Below are 7,962 nucleotides of genomic sequence, written 5' to 3' on the forward strand. Positions count from 1 at the left end.
ACTGTGCAAAGAAGAATAACATAAGACTGATTGGAGTCAATGAAGAAACAGGAGAGACTGCAGATGACATAAAAACTGTTCACAAAAGTAATGGCAGAAAACTTTCAAAGCAGGGGAAAAGAGCTGGACATACAGATAAGTGAGGCATATAGGACTCCAACTAGCCTTGATCAAAAAAAATCTACACATAGGCATATAACTGTTAAGATTCCAGAAATCCAACAAAAGAAAAAAGTTTTGCAAGCAGTTAGAGAAAAGAAACAAATCACATACAAAGTTAAGCCCATCAGAATCACAGCAGACTTCTCCACACAAACCCTCAAAGCAAAAAGAGCTTGGAGTAATGTATTTCAAGCCCGATAGGAAAACAGCCTCCAACCCAGATTGATGTACATTACAAAACTATCTTTCAAAATTGATAGATAAATAAGATACTTTCAGGACAAACAGCATCTTAGGAACTTCATGAATACCAAACCTGCGCTCCAAAATATTTTAAACAATATCCTAGGAAAAGGCAATGAGAATCATAACCCCAGGAACCCAGCAGAATGAATCCATCAGACATGGCAATAAATTAACCACAAAGGGGGAGAATACAACAAAATGAAAAGGTCATAACAATGATAACTCAATACATATGAATTATAACCACCAATGTTAATGGTCTCAATTCACCAATCAAAAAAAAATAGACTTGTAAAATGGGTCAAGAACCAAGATCCAGCATATGCTGCATACAAGAAACACACTTAATTCAAAAAGAAACACATACACTGAAAGTCGAAGGGTGGAAAACAATACTCCATGTGACAGGTACCTGAAAAAAAAAAGCAGGAGTAGCTATCCAGCTATCCTCTTTGCAGATCAAGTGGATTTCAAACCAACACTGATTAAGAGAGACAAAGAAGGACACTATATCCTTGTAAAGCAAACAGTCCAAGAGGAAGAGATGACAATCATAAACATATATGCATCAAACACTAGTGTACCCAACTATGTAAAACAAATACTAACAGACATGAAAAATCAAATAAGCACTAATACAATAGTAGTGGGGGACCTCAATATCCCACTGTCACAAATAGATAGATCAGCTAGATGAAAAACAAGCAATGAAATACTAAAACTCATTAAAACTCTTGAACAAATGGACTTAACAGATGTTTACAGAGTGTTCCACCTCACAAAATCAGAATAAACATTCTTTTCAGCCACACACAGGTCATTCTCCAAAATAGACCACATACTCCCTCATAGAACATGTTTAAGTAAGTGCAAAGAAATTGAAGTTATCCCCTGTATATTATCAGACCATAATGCAATGAAATTCAAGATCAATAGCAAAAGAAACTGCAAGAATTTTATAAACACATGGAAATTGAACAACACACTTCTGAATAACCAACGGGTCACAGATGAAATTAATGAAGAAATCAGACAGTCCTTACAGTTAAATGACAATGACAATACAACATATCAGAATCTATGGGACAAAATGAAAACAGTCTTACAAGGAAAATTCATAGCAGTGAATAGACACCTTAGGAAAACAGAGCGAGCCCAATTAAACAACGTGATGCTAAACATCAAGCTTCTAGAAAAAGAAGAGCAGGACAAACCCAAATCTCATACAAGGGAGGAAATTATAAAGATCAGAGCAGAAATCAATGCAGTGGAGACTAAAAGAAAGATACAAAAAATAAATGAAGCCAAGAGTTGGTTTTTTGAAAGAATAAACAAAATTGACAAACCCTTAGCCAACCTTACCAGAAAACAGAAAGAAAAGACCCAAATCCATGCAATTAGGAATGAAGAGGATGAAATTACAACAGACCCAGCAGAAATCCAGAGGATCATCAATACCTACTTTGAGAACCTGTATGCCAATAAGGTGGAAAACACAGAAGAAATGGACAGATAACTAGATATGTATGAATTACCAAAGTTGAACAAAGGAGACCTAAAAATTCTAAACAACCCAATATCGATCAATGAAATTGAAAATGGAATTAAAAACTTACCAACTAAGTAAAGCCCGGGTCCTGATGGCTTTACCACTGAATTCCACAAGACATTTAGAGAGGAACTACTCCCCCCTACTGTATAAACTCATCAATGAAATTGAAAGGGAAGCAATTCTCCTGAATTCATTCCTGGAAGCAAGCATCACCTTGATCCCCAAAGTGGAGAAACACCGAACTGAAAAAGAGAACTATAGGCCAATCTCAGTAATGAACATAGATGCCAAGATCATGAATAAGGTACTGGCAAATAGAATACAGAAGATCATCAAGAAGATCATACACTCTGACGAAGTGGGATTCATCCCAGGAATACAAGGATGGTTCAACATGCGCAAATCAATAAATGTAATACACTGCACCAATAGAGCCAAGGACAAAAATCATATGATCATCTCAATAGATGCAGAAAAAGCATTTGACAAAGTCCAACACGCATTTATGATAAAAACCTTACAAAAAAATGGAATAGATGGTCTCTACCTCAATCTGATAGTGGTCTCTACCACTATCACCACCTCTGTTCAATATAGTCTTGGAAACATTAGCCACAGCAATTAGACAAGAGAAAGAAATAAAAGGAATAGGGATAGGAAATGAGGAAGTCAAATTGTCATTATTTGAAGATGATATGATACTCTATATAGAAGACCCCAAGAACTCCACCAAAAGTCTTCTAGACTTAATAACCAAATTCACTAAAGTAGGTGGATACAAGGTCAACACACAAAAATCAATAGCTTTCCACTACACGAACAACAGACTCACTGAGAGAGAAATAGGGAAAACAACTCCTTTCACAATAACATCCAAAAAACTGAACTACCTAGGAATCAACCTAAAAAAGAAATCAAAAACCTCTGCAAATTATAGCTCTCTGAACAGAGAGATTGAAGATGATATCAGAAAATCAAAAGACATCCCTTGCCCCTGGGTAGCAAGAATTAACATAAGGAAAATGGCCATACTTCCAAAACTGCTATAGATTCAATGCAATCCCAATGGAAATTCCAACAGCATAATTCATGGAACTTGAGAGAGCAATCCAAAAATTCATTTGGAACACGAAGAGACCTAGGATAGCCAAAGCAATTCTAGGCAACAGAGACATAGCAGGGGGTATCACAATCCCCAGCTTGAAACTATACTACAAAGCTACTGTGATAAAGACAGCATAGTACAGACGAAAAACAGACCTGAGGACCAGTGGAATGGATTAGAAGATGCAGAAACAACTCCAGACACACTCAGCCACCTCATCTTTGACAAAGGAGCCAAAAACCCTTAGTGGAGAAAATATAACCTCTTTAATAAATGGTGCTGGAAAAATTGGTTTTCAACTTCCCAAAGATTAAAACTGGACCTATATCTCTCACCATCGACTAAACTAAAATCAAAATGGATTAAAGATCTAAATATTAAAACAGAAACACTGAACTGGATAGAAGAGAGATTAGGTAGAGCTGTTAAAGACATTGGTGGAGGAAAAGATTTTATAAACAAAACCTCAGTTGCCCATGAAGTAGCACAATGAACAAGTGGGGTCTCCTTATTAAAAAGCTTCTGCACAGCAAAAGATACCACCAGCAATGTGAAGAGACAACCCACAATGTGGGCAAAAATTTTCAGCTGCTGTTCCTCAGACAAAGGTCTACTATCTAGAATCTATAAAGAACTTACAAAAATCAGACCTCTCAAATTTAAAGACCCAATCCAAAAACAGGTATCTCAAATGAACAGACATTTCCTAGACAAAGAAGTAGAAATAGCAAATAAAAATATGAAAAAATGTTCATCATCACTGGGCATTCAAGAGATCCAAATGAAAACAATGCTGAGATTCCACCTCACCTCAGAAAGAATGGCTGCTATCATGAAATCAATCAATAATAAATGCTAGCGGGGCTGTGGGTAAAAAGGAGCACTGCTGCACTGCTGGTGGAAGTGTAGACTTGTGCATCCGCTGTGGAAATCAGTATGGATGTACCTCAAAGAACTAGGACTGCAAGTCCCATTTGACCCAGCTATTCCCCTGCTGTGTATCTTCCTTAAAGAATTAATAGAATCATAGCACATTGTCATATGTGCACCCATGTTCACAGCAGCACAATTTGTAATAGCTAAAACTTGGAAGCAGCCTAATTCCCCAACAACTGGAGACTGGATAAAGAAAATGTTGTTCTGGTGTTTCTAAAAAAATAAAATGGAGTCCTACTCAGCCATAAAAAATGAGAAATGAAAGACATTTATATCTAAATGGATGCATATTGATGTGATACTGTTAAGTAAAATAAATAGGACGCACATGTGTAAATACTGAATAGTTTCTCTGGTGTCAGAAATTAAAAGTGTAAAGAAGGACTAAAAAGTATAATAAATAATGTGAAATACAGAGTAAAGGGGCAAAGGGGATCGGGAAGGGGGAGGGGGAGGGGAAAGGAAAGAAGGGAATGGAATTAATATGAGAAAATGAAAAAATGGAAACAAAGTCGTTGTAAATATGTAGGGATGGAGGGGTTGATGGGAGGGCACTGGAATGGGGAAAAAATATGAACCAAGAGAGATTGTGTAAAGGTGCAAATTTCCAAAGATGAATATCATCATATTGTATACCTCAAATGTAACAATAAAATAAAAAAAGAACCACCCCGCCTTTTATCTAAGACCCAGGACAATGGGGACCTGCCTGCCTTGTGAATTATCCTGATAGTTTTGTGAATTGTGACAGAAGGTATGAAACCCTGGTCAGAGCCAGAGAGTTGCATTTCTCACAGCACAGAAAACAGCATGAACTTCATGTTTACATCAACTCATCCCTCATTATGAATCATTTAAAGCTGGATCTAAGTCAAGATCTTGGAATGGAACTTTTGGTAAAGCTGTTGATGGGCCAGAATTATATTGGAGAATGGCCTGTTTGGCAGTGGAATCTACCTTGGAGTTACCTTGGGAAATGGTGTCCCTGGAAGCTTGATGGCCCTTGCAGTGGATAACTGCTACCTCACATGGGAGATTTGCTGCCTTGAGCAGGTTCAGGATCTCTGCTCTATGTTTCATTGGTACCTGGTGACTAGTTAAAGTCATGTTCTTTCCAAATGACTGCATGTACATGTAGGAATAGAAAGGCATATCTGGAGTCAGTGTGTACATATATGTTAACCCTCTTGGCCTGGGCAAGTTGGAGTGCCTTGGAGAGGGTAATAAGCTCTGCCTTCAGGGCAGAAGTCCCGGAGAGAAGTCCTCTCATTTCAGTGACCTGGATGGGCCTGACTGGTGTAGTGTGCCCTCTTAATGCCATCTTTTATGAAACTGCTGCCATAAGTGAACTATGTGATAGCTGGCCCCTAAGATCAGGATGGCTGGTATAATTTTGGGTGATGGTTTGTTCACAGTCATGCTGTGTCTATTGGTTGGTCATGAAGAGTATGGCTGGGTTTAAAACAGGGCAAGACTGAAGAGAAACATCTGAATATTCTGTAAGAATGGCCTGATATTTAGTGAGCTTTTTTCCAGTCATCCACAAATGTCCCTTGAGTTCTTGACCAAGCCTTAACTTGATGTGGAGTAGGAACTAAGAGTTTTTGTCTTAAAGTTATCGTAGAAGCTTCCTGGACTGAGTGCCATAGCAGCTATCACTTGTAGGCAGGTAGGCCAGCCCTGTGATAGTTCATCCAGTTGCTCAGAAAAGTAAGCATCTGTTCAGTTTTCCTAAACTAGACATTGCATTAGTATTCCCATGGCTACTTCCTGCTTCTCAGCCACAAAGAGAGAGAAAGGCTTAGTTAGTTCTGGGTCTGTTTTAAGGCTTTAAAAGCCTCTTGAGCAGCTGCTGTCCATTTTAGGGGTTCAATTTCTGGTCCTCAAGTTGCCTCACATAGTGGTTGGCTATTACTACAAAGTAGGGCATCTATATATGGCAGAACCTGCCCATTCCCAAGAAAGCTTTCAGTTGCTGTTTAGACTCTGGAGGACCCAGATGTCAGATTGCCTCTGTTCTCCTTGACGATGGTTGTATTTGTCCTGGAGGTAAGATATAGCCAAGATAAGTCACCTTGTTTTGAGAAATCTGGGTCTTGTGTTGGAATACCTTATAACCTGGTTTTGCTACAAAATTGAGTGTCTTGATGGTGTTCTTATCAGATAGCTCCTTAGTGGGGCTACAAGTGAGCAGATCATCTACATAGTGTAATAGGCCTCCCCTTTTGAAATTTAGGTCTCTCAGGTCTTGGGCTAAAGCCCATGCAAACAAGTAGGGACTATCTCTAAAGCCCTGGGGCAAGAGTACAAGTATATTGTTGTTAAAGTCCTGTTTGGAGATCCTTCCATTCAAATGTGAACAAATATTGGGAACTAGAGTCCACATGGATAGATAAAACAGCATCTTTGAGATCAAGGACAGAGAACTATTTAGTGCCTCTGGGGATCTGTGCTAAAAGGGTATATGAGTCTGCTAATAATGGATGAAGAGGTACCACTGCCTCATGGATGGCTCTGAGATCTTGTAATAGACAATATTCTCTTGATGGCTTGACTACTGGTAAAATGTATTGCGCAGAGACTGGTATGACATCAGTAATCCTGTAGACCAAAATGTATCAATAATAGGCTTGAACCCCAGTCTAGAATCTTTCCTAAGGAAGTATTATCTCCTGAAAGGAGATAGATTAGGGTCCCCTCAGGTGAATAACTACTGGAGTAGCCTTGACAGCCTTCCCCTGAGTGGTACTGCAGCATGCTTGAGGATCTATTCCTGGCAGAGACATTGGGCTCTAGTCAGACTGACTGCATTCTTAGAGACTAGGATATGGGTTTGCCAGAGGTTTGAGTAACAGATTGGCCCTGATTAGGAAGAGTAAATCTCTTCTAATTATTAGCATGGGGCACTCAGGTATCCCCAAAAAGGCAGCTTGGAAAAGGAAATTTTCCAAAAGGAATTTTAGAGTAGGGGCAAAGAATACTGTCTAGTTAACACCCTGAAGACCCACAACAACTTGAGAATGGGATGTAAGCTCACCCTAGTAAGAAACGAGAATGAGTAAGTCAGACCAGTATCACAGAGGAATATAACCTGTTTACCCACTACATCTAAAGTTATGCAAGGGTCCTATGGAGTAATTATGATGCTCTTGTGGAGGAGCCTTGGAGGCTGCCTCAGGCACCATCACCACTGATCGTCTGGACCTTCCTCCCTGGCCACTGTGGAAGCCCTTGGGATGACCTTGTCCCTCTTTGGGAATGAGGGCAGTCTCTCTTCCAATGCCAAGAGTCTTCTCCCATGTTCTCACAAGTCCAACAAGGTCTAGATGGTTTCTGAGGGCATTCTTTTTCCTTGTACCCTGTTTTATTGCACTTGAAACATTCGGACATTCTCCCATCCCTTTTTGGATTACGTTAGATTTCCCTAGAGTTTTGGACTCTGTTATGAACCTTATCAAATTGGGCAAGCATGGCTTCAGCCTCCTTTCCTTATTCAGTTCTTGTTTGTCCTCTATTTCATCATGGTTATTGAACACCAAATAAGCTTCACTGACCAATTGGCTTATTTCAGTTTGTAGGTCCAATTAATTTTTGGAACTTTTTCCTAATATTTGGAGCCAACTGTCTGACAAAATACCCCATTAGGATAATATGACATTTTCTAGACTCAGAGGCTAAATTAGTATATTTACAGAGTGCTTCTTCAAGCTGAAGCTGAAAAACAACTGGATTTTGGGGGGAGAAGACTGTTGGCATTAGAAGAGAATAGTAAGATGGAGGGAGAAAGCAAGCTAGCATTAAAAAAGCAGTCTTGAGAGAGCTTGACTGGTAGCCCTAGTACCCAGGAAGGACATGCAGACAGCTGAGAAATGCCCAAGTGGTGCCCTTCCAGGGGGCCTGTAGGCCTCTCCTACCATCTGGGAAAACAGAGGCCTTGTGCTTTTCCTCCTCCCTCCCACGT

Source organism: Heterocephalus glaber, unplaced genomic scaffold (assembly GCF_053883595.1).
Source record: "Heterocephalus glaber isolate CG9 unplaced genomic scaffold, H.glaber_assembly_v1.0 deba00001720, whole genome shotgun sequence".
Classification (NCBI taxonomy): Eukaryota; Metazoa; Chordata; class Mammalia; order Rodentia; family Bathyergidae; genus Heterocephalus; species Heterocephalus glaber.